Raw genomic sequence first — 15,655 nt, forward strand, 5'->3', positions numbered from 1 at the left:
AAATAATCTTGACTCAATATATTCTTTGTGGAAAGATTTTTCATTATTCATTCAATTTCTCTAATAGCTGTATGACTATTTGGGGTTTCTATATCTTTTTGAAGTTTTGGTAGGTTATAATTATCTAGAATTTATTCATCTTTCTCAATTTAAATATCTGTTGGCACAAAGTTGTTCATATTTTTTTCTTATTATCTTTTTATGTAACTGTAGTTATATTCCTTCTCATTGCTAATATAGTTTGTTGGTACAGTCTCCCTTTCTTCTATACTGTTCTTAGTGGTAATTACATTCACTTTTAAGTATATAAAATATTCTGCTCCTGATTTTGTATATTAGTTTCTGTTCTACTTCATTAATTTCTGTTCTTTGCCATTTCCTTTTTCCTACTTTTCTGTTTTTTTTCCTATCATTTATTATGAAATTTTTAAAATTTGCACTTAGCTAATTAGGCTTCAGCATTTCTTCTTTTCTTTTCTTTTCAGTTTATTTATTTATTTTGAGAGAGAGAGAGAGTGAGAGAGGGGCAGAGAGAGGGAGAGAGAGAGAATCCCAAGTACGCTCTGTACCATTAGCATCCCCATGGAGCTGCACGGAGCCCCATACAGGGCTTGATGACATGAACACTGAGATCATGACCTGACCCAAACCCAAGAATTGGGCACTTAACTGACTGAGCCACCCAAGTGCCCTGTATTTCTTCTTTTCTATTATAAGAATTTAAAATTTCTTAGTTCCACTTATGCTGCTTTCACCATGTTTGATATTTAGTATTTACATTTTTGTTTAAATATAAACATTTTTAAGTTAGAATTATGGTGTCTCAACTCATTTTTCATGAGTTATTTAGAGGTGTGTATTTAAATACACAAATTTATGAGGATATATATGGGAGTCTTTAACTTAATTGAATTCTTTTTTTTAACATTTATTTATTTTTGAGACAGAGAGAGACAGAGCATTAACCGGGGGAGGGTCAGAGAGAGGGAGACACAGAATCCTAAACAGGCTCCAGGCTCTGAGCTGTCAGCACAGAGCCCCATGCGGGGCTCGAACTCACGGACCGCCAGATCATGACCTGAGCGGAAGTTGGACGCTTAACTGACTGAGCCACCCAGGCGCCCCAACTTAATTGAATTCTTGTCAGAAAATGTATATATGTACCTGAGTCTTTGACATGTATTGAAACTTATAGCCAAGTCAAAATCAATTTTTATCAATGTTTCATGAAAATGACATGTACTCTCTAATTGTTGGGTACCAAGCTGTATGTCTTTTACTACATTAAATTGATTAATTGAGCTGTTAAAATATTCCATTAACTGAGGTATGTTGAAATCTCCTGGTTTTAGTGGACTTATGATATTATATGATGTATATCATACGGATAATTTTTAAGTGCATACATGTTTAGAATTTTTATATTTTCTTGGTGAATTGAATGTTATAATATTTCATAGTGACTATATCTTGGAAATGCCTTCAGTGTTAAAGTCTACTTGGCTTGATACTGATATAGCTACCCAACTTTCTTTGGGCTAATACTTCTCAGGTATAACTCCTTTCATCTTTACCTTTTTTGGGTGTGTACCTTTTGGGGTGTATAGCCCTTAGCTATAGATGTACCTATTTTAAAGAGCATAAAGCTGGATTTTGTTTTCCTACTATCTAAACAATCTCTTCCTTTTAACTAGTGAAATTAGCAAATTTATGTTGATTTCAGTGATTACATATTTAGACTTTGTTCTACTATACATTTTGATATCTTTTTATCTTTCATATTTTTTTCACCTCTATTCCCTTTTTTGTTCTTTTTTTCTCATTACTATTTTTTTCCATGTCTTGGATTTATATAACTTATTTTTATCCTTTTGGTACACTTAAAATTTTTCCCTACATTTTAATTTTTAATTTTTTTTAACATTTATTGATTTTTGAGAGACAGAGAGAGAGATAGAGCATGAGTGGGGGAGGGGCAGAGAGAGGGGGGAGGACACAGAATCCAAAGCAAGTTCCAGGCTCTGAGCGGTCAGCACAGAGCCTGACGTGGGGCTCAAACTCACATACTGAGAGATCATGACCTTAGCCAAAGTCGGATGCTTAACCGACTGAGCCACCCAGGGCCCCCCCCCTACATTTTGAATTTAAAAGTCTAAAGTTGAACAGTACCTTATCCACTCACTTCCTGAATAGTTTTAAGATTTTAGATCACTTGAATTCACTTACTTGTTCTGTAACAAATGCTGTTGTCAGTGTTTTCATTTTATTTAATAATTTTTCCAAATCAGATGTTATTATTTTATTCAGATTATTTTTATTTTAATTTGCATATATGTTTACCATTTTATTTATTCATTATTACTTCCTCAGAATGGCCTAAGATCATTTTCCCTCTTGAAGTAATCCTTGAGATTATTCTTTTGGAAAAAATGTCTTGGTAAATCCTTTTGTTTTTCAACTATAAATGACTTTATATTACACTTTCATTTATTAAAAAAAGGTTTTTAAAGTTCACCATTTGAGATCGAGGGTTTTCTCTCATACCTTGAAGATATTATTTTGCTCTTTTTGGCTTCTATCATTTCCTTGATAAATTGGCAATCATTATTTTGTGTTTTTGCTGCAGGTGACCCATCATTTCTCCACCTGCTTTGAGAACCTTCTCTGTATCTTTCAACTTCACAATAATGTGTCTTACTGTGGATTTCTCTTTTTTTATCCTGTTTGGAATACAGTGTGTTTCCTGGACCTATGATTTAATGTTTTATCAGTTGTGGGAAAAAAATTCAGCCATTATCCATCAACAAATTTCCTCTCCTATATACTCTTTATTATTTCATCCCAAGTCTCTGATTAAGTGCATGTTAACTCTCTTATTCCATCCTTCATCTCTTCATGTTTTCCATATTTTTTGCTTCTTTGGCCCTTTGTGCTACATGGTGGAGAATTTCTTCAGATTTATTTTCCAATTCACCAATTCTCTTTTCACCTCTGCCTAATCTGGTAATATATAATTCTATTCATGCAGAATTTTAAAAATAATTTCAAGTGTTATATTTTTCATATTTAGAAATGCCATTTATTTTTCAATTTGCATGCTATTTACTGATAGTCCTTGTTTTTATTCATCTTCATGATTGGGCATTTCTTTCTTTTCTTTTTTTTTAATGTTTTATTTTTATTTTTGAGAGAGAGAGAGAGAGACAGAGCACAAGCAGGGGAGGGGCAGAAAGAAAGGGAGGCACAGAATCTGAAGCAGGCTCCAGGCTCTGAGCTGTCAGCACAGAGCCTGACATGGGGCTCAAACTCAAAAACTGTGAGATCATGACCTGAGCCCAAGTCAGATGCTTAACTGACTGTGCCACCCAGGCACCCTGGGCATTTATTTCTTTAAACATATTATAGTTGTTTTGTTTGATTTATCATTGTTTTACTTCCGATTTTCAGTAACAATACCTATAGTCACTGGGGATTAGATATGTATTTGCTATTTTTGATCATACCCACTTACAGTGATTTACTTTCTAAGGTGATTGGGAATCATTAATTGTTACCTCATTACTTGATCTTAATCTATGGAAGCTTGTCAATCTGATCAGAGATTCCCCCAGAGGGAAATTTATGTTTGCCTTCCATTTCCCTAAATAGTTTTGACTCAGCCTTCCCACTTCACCACTGAACAGGGTACAGTATACAAACAGCAATGGTTTTATTGACATCTGCACTCAGAGCAACATTGACTCTCTTGTCTTCTAACACATATTTTAGAGAGCAAAGCTTGTTAGAGCAGGCAATGTCTCAAAGAATGTGTCCTATTCAGAATATATTTGTTCTGCTGCAGACAGATGTCTCAGAGCACTTAGTCTGCCGTAATACTTTGTAGCAAAATATTTTTATCATAAAAATGTACATTCATGAATATTTCAATTCAAAAAATCTAGATCTAGTTTATTGTGAGTCTACTAAATAGGTAGAGTTAATAATAAATTGCCTTGCCATGAATGTTAATACTTTGTAATGTGTGATACAATATATAAGTCAATAAATTATCCTGAGTATTATATAAATGAAGAACAAGCTTACTGTAATTATGAACTCAAATAAAACAAATCCTTTTTAAAATAAGATCCCACTAAAATGTATATTTATAAAAAACACAAAAGAAATTCATGGAGTTTTGGTAATGTTTAAAGCATTCCAATTACTCCATGATATTCATTTAAAAAGATAATCATGCAAAATAATCACAGAGTGTGTTTTGTATTTAAATCCTAGATCACTTAAAGAGAACTAGGAGCTAAACTTTGGTCAATATATGGTCAATATGGCTCAACAATCTTTTAAAGGGGTACTGAGTCTTATCAGAAATATTTGTGAGACATGTTATCTATTTTTTTGTTTATTTATTTAAAGTATATTTTATTTATTTATTTAAAGAGAGAGTGTGGGGGAGGGGCAGAGAGAGGGAGAGAGAGAATCTTAAGCAGGCTCCACCCTCAGCAAGGAGCCCAATGCAGGGCTCAATTTTATAACTCAGATCATGACCTGAACTGAAATTAAGAGTCCGATGCTTAACTGACTGAGCCATCCAGGTGCCCCCTGTTTTTGTTCATTTATAATGTAATTATATAAACCTTGTCGTAGTTTATTTATCTGCCTGTTTTCTTAGTTATAGCACTCATGTGCTCTGGCTAGTATGTTCATTTACATCCAAATATTAAGAATGTCTTTTCAGGTTACATATATACTAAGACAGAAGTATGAGTCAAACAAATAATAATAAGCCACAGAGGCAACTATATAGAGCTCATATTCTCTTAATTCCCTAAGTCAAAATCAATTAAAGTTTCCAAAGATATATGAAATTAATTTAAATAAATATAAATTCCATACTTATTTCAAAAATTAAAAAGGCTAAGATTCCATACTAGGAAAGGGGAACCAACATTTATTATTTCTCTTCTATGTTCAAGGTTATTCTATTTCATTAGGTCAATCCTCACATAAGTCTCTGAAGTAGGTATTATCATTACCTTTAAACTGATAAGGAATAGCTAGTAAACAGAGGAGACAGTGTAGGATATAAATCTAGCTAGTCCAAAACCTGCCTCTTTCCATTCCATTACAAGGTTTTGTGCTTATGGTTTACCCCAGAATTTCCTATGGCTTCAGCACATGTCCTATCAAGACAGTATAGGGAAAGCAAGAGGGACTTAACTCCTGTAAAGCCACTGGTCTGAGGCAAGGGTTAAAAGTTTCCATACTTAGAGACAAATACCTCCTTCTGGGAAAGAGAACAAATGAGAGATAACAGCTGTCAAGGAGTAATGGTAGTCTGGGCAAAATTAGAAGTAACAATTTAGGGGCATCTGGGTGGCTCAGTCAGTTAAGCATGGGGCTCCTGATTTGGGTTCAGGTCATGATTTCATGGAGTCATAAGATTGAGCCCCATGTCAGGCTCTGCACTGGGTGGGGAGCCTGCTTGAGATTCTGTCTCTCTCTCTCTCTCTCCCCCACTCATGTGCTCTGTCTCTATTAAAAAAAAAAAGTAACAGTTTAAAGCCTGCTTGCACAAGTATTCCTATTTTCCAGGAACCCTAAAACAATGTTGACCATTGTAAAAGGTATCCTGTGATTGTTTTACGTCCACTACAAAGTAATGACCATAAGATGGGGTGCCTGGGTGGCTCAGATGGTTAAGCATTCGACTTTGGCTCAGATCATGATCTCATGGTACCTGAGCTCAAGCCCCGCATCAGGCTCTGTGCTGACAGCTCAGAGCCTGGAGCCTGCTTTGGATTCTGTGTCTCCCTCCCTCTGCTCCTCCTCAGCTCATGCCCTATCTCTCAAAAATAAATAAATATTAAAAAAAATTTTTTTAAAGTAATGACCATAAGATAATGACTATGGGACTGAAGGACACTTCCTCCCTGCCCTGCCCACCCCTCCCTTTGGAAAAGTGCCTTTATAAGGCTTGCATGCTACCCCTTCAGGGAGTGACATTCCTCTTTCTTGCCAGCTCCCCTGTATACATTCTATCTCTACTAAACTCTACCTGTTTTCTTTCTCTTGAGTTCAGTGTTCATTTCTGTAACATTGAGACTCAAGAACCTCTTCTTTGGGATCCCAAAACACTGTCTTAGTATTACTGGAGTTGGAAAACCACCCAGTGGGTCCCTCTTCAGATATCAGCAGTGACCTTTGGGTATTTATTCTGATTGCACAATTAGCCCAAGATCATTGCTCTGCTTAAATGCTCTATAGCGTTGGACCCAGCATGCAATAAAATCCCCTCCTCTAAACAACTTAAGATCAGCAACTGCCTTTCTGAAAATGCATCCATGTAAACGCTGTTCTTTCCTGGCCTTTTAGCCCCACACTCTGCCAAACTCAGTATTTAATACAGAAGCCAGAGGCTGCTAGAGTCCTGGCGGCTCCTGGACCAGAACAGACTGGGCTGTTTGGCTCGTATTTCAAACATTTATAATCTTTTCTCTTGCTCCCTTTGCTCAATATAGGAGAGAGGCTATCAGCCAATTTCCCCACCGTTTATAGCAAATCCCAAGGCTCCCTCGTTTCCAGCTGCTAAGCTGCCTGGGCAGACTGTATTACTAAATTATTGTATCTTTTTGGTAGAGTGCCTGATCTGTCTTGGCATGCGCTGTGCATTGAAAGAAGCTCCTGTTGCAAGCAGAGGAAGCTAGCTACATTCACCCTTCCCACACGCCTTTCCTCTGTTACCATCAACCACTAACTTCTTTGTTTCCTGTGTATAAACCAAGTTCATAGGGGCAGTTTCTCATCTATCTCTGATCCCCTAGGGAGTTAGGGATTTCAAAGGGAGTTCTGTGCTAGGAGTAATTCCCATAGCCTAGAGCCAGATGAATAAATGGCCTATAGTGAATAACTACATTTGGAACCAAGAGGTTTTGTTTCTCTCTTACCAAAATGTATTTCTTTGTAATACTGAAATCACTGTAACCATGTATTTTTCTAAGTAGACGAAAAAGACTATAATGAGGGAAGAGGAAAGAACCCCTTTAACTCAAGTCCATTGTTTTTAAGGTCCTTAGGTTTTAACTTATTTTAAAAACAACTTCTGTTTTTATATTCTCCCAACTGGTTGTGAAAGAGAAACAAAGAAGTGCTCTGGAAAAATGAAAAAAAAAAAAAAACAATTAAAAAGTAGCTTTATAATATTTAAATTAAAAAAGCAATTTTGTAGTATAAAAAGGGTGGAAATTATTTTTAATTACTCTAAAATGAATAATCACTCTGATTCAGTTTTCAAAAGATCTATCCTGAATTTGAACTCAAAGTCACCCAAACATCTTTAATATAAGCTCTGGAATGTAAAGCATTCAAATGTGTTCCCCTGAGTTTTCTATTCCTGCAAGCAATGAGCATCCTAGATTTTTCTCACACACATCTCAAGAGATGTCTCATTTCAAAAGAGCAGGAGAGTCATCAAAAGTGTAATCCTATTAACAAGACACACCATAGAAAATACACAGAAATGTTAAAGATAAATTATATCTAGTGAGTTGTGTTTTAAATCAACACTGCTGTTGCTATGGCAAGAAATATTTCATGTAAAATAAAAATCTTCTATAAGGGTTTGGTGCTATAGCCATGGCAACGATGATATGATGACTGCAGTACTGCTCAACTCTGTTAATGTTTCCATCTGATTCAGACAGAACTAGATGTGCATTAAATGTATGCAAAATAGCCTAGAAAATCGATCATTTAAGGCTATCTTTCACATGATTCCACAACTGACTAAAGAAGACACTGCAAAAATAGCAGTCAGAGAGCCTAAACAAAGGATCTATATATTTTGGGGTTTCTTATGGTCATGGAAGCTGGAGAGATCCACTTTAGCTGAAGTGTTGGTAGATGGCATATTCATTAGCTAAATATCTCACTGCATTTTTCAGGATGGGGGCACCATGTAATTTTCCATGACTAGGAAAAAATGAAATGCAATCAAATTGCCAGTTCTGCCACTTAAACACAGAAAGGGAGGTATTAACTTAAAGTAAGAAAATACGGAAAGCAGTGTTCCAGCTCTGAAGAAAAGAGGGTAATTCTAATTTTTCTCCTCCTAGCCTCTTAAATCCATTCCAAATAGGCTTTTGTTCCATATTCCTCCACTGAAAAGTCCATCATAAATGTCAGCAAAACCTCCATATTGCTAAAATGAACATTTCTTAATCCTCATCTTACTCCATCTGCCAGCTATACAATTAACACAGTTAATAACCCCTCCTGTATGAGACACTTTCATTTAGGTCCTAAGATACCACACTCTTCTGGTTTTTATCCTACCTCACAGGCTGCTCCTTCTCATGCTCATTCTCCTGACCTCCCCAGTGTCAAGGCACTGAAGGGCACCAGGGCATGGCTCAGTTGGTCCTCTTCCTTTCTCTGTGTACATTTATTCCCTTGCTAGTCTTTTTCAGTTCCAGGGCTTAAAATATCATCTAAACAATGACAACTCCTACATTTGTATTTTCAACCTGATTTCTCCCTTAACTCCAGACTTGAATATCCAGATACATTGGAGGCATCCTCATGTCTCATTTTCTCTCACACCACATACCCAATTATACAGTGAATCCTGTTGGCTCTACCTTTAAAATAGACCTGCAACCTGTCCACTCATCTTTACCCTGGATTGTTGTAATAGTCTTCTAGCTGGTTTCCCAGGTTCCACATGTGTACCTCTTCAGACAATCCTCAACACAGAAGTCTGAGTAATCCTGGTAAAACCAAGTCAGATTATGTCACCTCTCTGCTCAAAACTCTCCGCTGGAACCTCAATTCACTCTGAATAAGACCAAAACACTTAGAATAGTCTATGAGGCCATACAACATCTCACCCCAATTCTGCAACCTAAGCTCCTAGTATTCTCCTTTTCATTTACTTACATCTAGCCATCTTGTTTCCCTGCTATTCCTTCAACACATTAGGCATTCTTCTGTGTCACTATCTTATTATTTTGTACTTGTAGTTCCCTCTGCCTGGGACTATCTTCCCTTAGGAAGCTGCATGGCCCCCTCTAACACCCTCTTCAAGTGCCTATCACTGATGAGGCTTTACTTCATTATCTTCTCAGTGAGGCCTCCATACATCACTCTATTTAAAACGGTAATCACTTATCCTTATCCTGTCCCCTCCTTTATGCTTTCTCCATGCCACCTATCAATATCAAAAGTGGGCATTTTATGTATTTATGCTTTTCTTCCCCAACTAAGCTTCAGGAGGGCAGAGATTTTTCTTCTTCTCCTTCTACTTTTTTTTTAGCTGCTATATCTAGAGATTAGAAGAAAGATTGGAACATAGTAGATAATAAATATTCTGTGAATGAATTAATGAATTAAATATATATACAGGCATGTGAAGAGCAATTCTAAAGTAGTATCCACCTCAATGTTAGCAGTGGTTAATAATAAAACTATTTAAAAATAAAGTAATCTTTTCTATTTATAAAAATGATAAATATTCATTATAGGTATTAGTGAAAATAAGAAAAAGAGAGAAGAAAATAATGCCCATAATTCCAACACTTGGCAATGATTATTATTAACATTTATGTACATGAATATACAGATTTTCAGTCTTTTTTTCTATGCAGATATATTTCCCCCCAACAAAACTGTGATCACTCTGCATATTTTTTGTAATGTTTTCTTTTAAAGTTAAATGTCACCTAAACAGTGAGAACATGTTTATTTTAATGTTCGTATAGTATTAATCCTTGAAATATTTAAATATGTATATACTTAATCTTGTTTCTTTTTATAGGGTCATTTGATCTTTTGTAATTATTGGAGGCTATATGTGTTCTTTTAGTTATTACTTTTAATGTTACAAAATGTAACTTCAGATCTATTTCCTCCATTTATCAAGAATATCTTTTGATTTTTCTCTTTCTCAGTTAATAGCTAATATTCACTGAGTGCTTATAGGTGCTAAATACTTTATATGCATTATCTGATTTCACTCCTACACAACTCCAGGGTATGACGGTATTCTCATTTTATAGGTGAAGAGCCTAATGCTTAGAAATGTTAAATAACTCCCCAAGGTTACACAGCCACTAATTGGTAGAGCAGCCTATGAAACAGATAATTATGTTCTTGACTGCTAAACCATTTTGCATCCCTAAAATGAGAAGATTAGCATACTTATCTCACTTTTCCAAACTCTCTGCCTTCCCAATTTATATTAAAATAATCTGGAGTTTTAATTAAAATGTCTCTACTTTTTTATATTTTGTATCTTTCTTTTTTCAAAAATTTTTAACATTTATATTGTTTTAAAATCATAATGAGAATCATTATTTGAAAATATATTCTATATCTTACAAGTTTCATTTTATATCCCAGAATCTTTTATACTGATATTTTCCTTACTCATTAATGAGATTTGTATTATTCAACCCTTAACTGACTAAAGTATATGTGTGAGCAATTATTTCAAAAGGGTAGGGTATTTTCCTTTTTTTTAATATATATTTTTTTTAATGTTTATTTTTGAGAGAGAGAGTGCATACACACACCTGCTTGGGGAGGAGCAGAGAGAGAGAGGGAGACCAAAGGATCCAAAGAGAGCTCCACATGCTGCCAGAGAGCCCTATGTGGGGCTCAAACTCAGGAACTGTGAGATCATGACTTGAGTGGAAGTCAGATGTTTAACCAACTGAGCCACTCAGGCACCCTGGATAGGGTATCTTTTAAAATATGCATCTGAAAATGACTTATCCCCTGTGATCTTGCACGCCTTGGCTGGGCACATAATTCTTGAATCAAGTCCTAAAATTCTATACACAGTTTTCTATTGTCTTCTGTATGCTTAGAATTGAAGAATGTTTGACATCAGATTAAATTTTATTCCTTTAATAGGTAACCTGTTTTGTTTTGGTAATGTCTTTCTAGATTCTTATAGGACTTTCCTCTTCTCCTTGAAATTTCAAAATTTCCCAGTATAAATCTTCTTTTTTTCCCAGAAATTTTAACTATATTTATTAAATCTGCAATTTAGTACTGAAAATTCTTTAGCTCAGGAAAGTTTTCTTTTATTGATGCTTTTTTTATTGTATTGCTTTTCTGAAATTTCTGTATCATATGCATACTTGATCTCTTGGATTTTTCTTCTTTGCTTTGTCTTGTCTCTTACAATTTTTCTTTCTCTATAAATGTCTTCTATCTATGGGGCACCTGGGTGGCTCAGTTGGTTAAGCGTCCAACTTAGGCTCAGGTCATGATTTCAGGATTGGTGAATTTGAGCCCTGTGTCTGGCTGTAAGTGCAGAGGTGGCTTCAGATCCTCTGTCCCCTTCTTTCTTTGCCCTCCCCCTGCTCATTCTCATTCTCTCTCTCTCTCTCTAAAATTAATAAACATTAAAAAACCCCCACAAAATTAAATGTCTTCTATCTACTGAATATCTTGAGTTACTCTTCTCCACTGACAGGTTTCCCATGATACATGTATTTTTACTTCCAGTACAGTTTTAGTTTGACCTGAATATTATTCAACTAAAGGCTTTATGATTTTAAAATTTTGACTTGTTCATACATAACTGCTTATTCTGGTTTCACATAGCATTAGTCTGCTAATAACGTTGAGATCCATTTTGACATTAGTTGTTTGGAAAACTCCTTTTTCTTAAGAGTAATTTTATTTTATAGGGTGGCATTGTTTTGATTCCTCAGAACAAGCTCCCTTTTTTGAGGTAGCACTTAATATATCTAGTTATTTGTCTACTTGTTCACTCTTATAGAAGAAGGTCTTGACTTGTCTACTTTGGAGAATTAAAATGAGTTTTGTCAAAGATTGAGGCAGTCCTTCTTCCCATCTCTTAGGAAGAATGGAAAATCTTAGATAAACTGCCAGATCTGCCATACTGCACAACTCTGGGGCCACCATTCATAGTGCAAATATGTCTCCTGTAGTTGTGCATGTTCGTAGCCCTGCTCAATGAAGTTTTACTTTTTAATCTAGTGCAGGGCTGTCCAATAGAATTTCCCATGATAGAAATGTTCCATGTCTTGTCCAATATGGTAACTACTAGCCACATAGAGCTATTATGCATTTGAAATGTAGCTGATGAGAATTAAGAATTGAATTTTGGATTTAATTTTATTAATTCAAATATAATTTTAATAGTCACATGTGGTAGTGGCTATTGTTAAGGACAGAGCAGGTCTATAGCAGTGGTTTTCAAAGTGTGGTCCCCAGATTAGCAACAGTATCATTTTCTAGTAACTTTTTGGAAATTCAAATTCTTAGGCTCTGCTCTACAACATCTTGGGGTGAGGCCTAACAATCTATGTTTTAACAAATAAATGCTCCATGTGATTCTGATGCACATTAAGAATTAAGAGCCACTGGTCTGCTCTGATCATGAGTTAGGAGAGAATCAGAACTAACAGCAGTCAAACCAGAGAGTTTTCTCTCTGTTCCAATGTTCCTTTTCTGTATTTGACGTTAGCAGCCAGGAATTAACTGGGACAGTGTCCTCGTTCTTTACCTGTAACAGTTGTCCTCATTAGGAGCCAACTGTGACAACATCTCCCCTAAGTGTAAGTGTGGAGTGATCCTGTCATCTGATCCTTTTTTGTTGCTTTTTGGCAATTGGTGTGCTCCCAGGGGCACCTGGTAGGATCCAATGAAAACTCCTCATGTATGTTTTCTATTCTTGCCCTTAATTTCCTAATTCTTCTCCTTTTACTACTTTAGCGACTTGTTTCTTCACATATAAGGAAGCATGTATGTCTTCCATCTTGTTCACTTTGCCTTCTATCTTGCAGAAACTCTTGAATTACTGACATTTGGATGTCACCCATTACTAGTTTCCTTTGCTGATATAGGTTTATTCCTCCTTATTTTCATATTTTTTGATAATTTCTGAGGGGATATTAAAGGAAGTAGACAAGAAAAAGTGCATTCAAGCTCCTGCTTTTCAATGAAGTCTCCTGTATGCTTCTTGATACTTTACTTTTTCATGTAATTCTACAGTGATCATTCAAATGTATCAATTCAACTAATCCCCAGACCATTCCTCTGATATGGATTTTATTATTCCTATTTTACAGATAAGGAAACAGGCTTGGATGGCTTAAGTGATCTATGTAAGAGGAATAGGTAGAGTATCTGCTTTGTAAGGGTCACTGATATACAGAAAGTGATGGCTAACATTTATTGGACCTTTATTATGGATCAAACATTGTATTAAATGTTTCATATCCATTACCTTATTTAAGCGTGATGACAACCTTATGAGGTCTATGCTATTATTATTTCCACTTTACAGATAATGGGTAAGCCTAGGGAGGTTAAATTACTTGTTCAACTTACACAGTTAGTCAGTAAAAGTGCTAACTTTTAGGCCCTGGTCTCACTTTACAGTCTGTGCTCTTACTGGCTATGCTATACTGTTTTCTTAGGCTGGAGAGTAATCAAATGGCATGGGCAAAGTAAAGAGTATTTACTTTAGAAAATACTTTCAGAAAGCTTTTTCATATCTCTTCTTTTATCACACAGTGGTATGTTTTGTTATTTCTTTTCTTTTCTTTTTATTATTATTTGAGAGAGAGAGAGAGAGAGAGAGAGCATGCACATGAGCAGGGGAGAGGGGCAGAGGGAGAGAGAGACAGAGAGACAGAGAGACAGAGAAAATCTCAAGCTTACTCCATCTCAGTGTGAGCCTGATATGGGGCTTGGTACCACAACCCTGAGATCATGACCTGAGCCGAAATCAAGAGTTGGACACTCAACCGACTGAGCCACCCAGGTGCCCTTACAGTTGCAAATTTAAAACAGAGAACTCCATCTTCAGATGGAGTCTAGTGTCATCTAGACATATACATCACTATTGAGGACAAGTATCTACTCTTACTACCCAGACCAGATTGATATGAATGATTCAGAGGTAGAAAAGCTGTTTTCCATTGACCAAGCAGTGAATTTTCCATACAATATGCACCTTCTCATAGTCATCATGATCAAAGGGATACTTACCAAAGTCTGACTCATTACACAGAAGAGTAATTTTATTCCTAATATTTATTTTCTCTATTGACTCTGTTAGGATAAGTCAGTTCTATTTTAGCTCCTCTCATAAGATAGTATTACATTTTTGTAGCACATTATTGTTTAAAGAGGATACAAATTTACAATGTCTAAATAAATATAATATTCAGGGCAATCTGTGAGTTAGTTACTATTTCTCCAGTTTTACGAATAAGAAAATAAAGATTTCTTTGTTCATTCATTCATTCATCATTCATTTAATTTTTTAACAGTTACATGTATCATACCTAGGCACTAGAGTAGTAAAAATTAATCAAATAAGGTTTATTCTACTGAAGAGATTATAGTCATAAAACATGTAACTAGATACTTTATAACATATGTACTATTAAAGAAGTTTTGTGAGCTTCAGGGGAAGGAGAAATAAACTCTTTTTCAGAAAATATTTGAGACTTGGAGAATGGGTAGAACTTATATACGTAGAAATGAATGATAGATATTGCAAGCAGAAGAAACATGCCTAAGCAAAGTTATAGAGAAAGTCCAGATGGCATGAAAAAACATAGTAGCTATCCTTGGATTGCTGGGAAAGTACCCAGAGAAAAAGGTGGAAAATAAGGTGCAATGGTAAGTTGAAATGTTTGGAGGTGTAAGTAATCTAACCCAAGGGACCAGCAGGAATGGGACTTGATCCCAGGTTCTTTTATTCTGAGGTTTGAGGTCTTTCTCTCATTGTCTATTAACTTTCTGGTACTATATTCCAAATTTATTAACACAATATATAGCTCAATAAGCTTGAATAATAGGTATAGAGATATGAAAGTAACTCTTTACTTGCTTTTGAAACTTGCCTATGTAAATCTTTCATTTAAGAACTGGAAGGTGTATATTTTATTATTTTTTTAAATGTTTATTTATTTTGAGAGAGAGAGAGAGTGAGCATGAAAGGGGGAAGGGCAGAGAGAGAGAGAGGGAGAGAGAGAATCCCAAGCAGGCTCTGTGCTGTTAGTGCAGAGCCTGATGCAGGGCTTGATCCCACAAACCATGAGATCATGACCTGAGTTGAAATCAAGAGTCAGCTGCTTAACTGATTGAACCACCCAGGCACCCCTTGAAGGTGTATATTTTAAAGCAACTGTTGGGAGAATTTCTATAGACAGCAATCTCAGCAAATGTCATATCAAAAGTAACTCGTTTTTCTGAACACTTAGGATTCACAGCAGAACCACTAGGTAACTGTTTTGAGCTTCAACAAGAGGGCCAGGAAGCCCTGAGTTCTCAAACAGTTGCTATCCTGTAGTAGATCTTATTTACTTTATTGTAGGTGGAAATGGGAATCTTGGTTGAGTAAAAATCAAATCACATTCATTCTCAGTTCCATTCATGTTTAAGGTACACAGTTGGTTTAGCTGCTTTGTTTGTACCACGTTGGCCCCTTCTGTGATGGCCATTACAGAGTTTGCCCCCTTGTGGTTTGTGACTCTATCAGTATTCACTACCTGACTCAGACCTTTGAAGAGTTAGAGACAAAGATAATGGTCATAAAATGGCCTATACGGTAGTGGTATAACGTGAAAAATGTAATATAAAAACATCCCATTTTTTATTCTAAATT

At 35.7% G+C, this 15,655-nt stretch overlaps 1 protein-coding gene across 13 annotated transcripts in view; it reads right to left on the bottom strand.

Moving 5' to 3' along the window:
- ANKS1B (ankyrin repeat and sterile alpha motif domain containing 1B) overlaps positions 1 to 15,655 on the bottom strand; it is a 1,079,287-nt gene that overhangs the window by 460,563 nt on the left and 603,069 nt on the right. The window lies entirely within an intron of this gene.

This window comes from Panthera onca, chromosome B4 (genome assembly GCF_046562875.1).
Source record: "Panthera onca isolate mPanOnc1 chromosome B4, mPanOnc1 haplotype 2, whole genome shotgun sequence".
Classification (NCBI taxonomy): Eukaryota; Metazoa; Chordata; class Mammalia; order Carnivora; family Felidae; genus Panthera; species Panthera onca.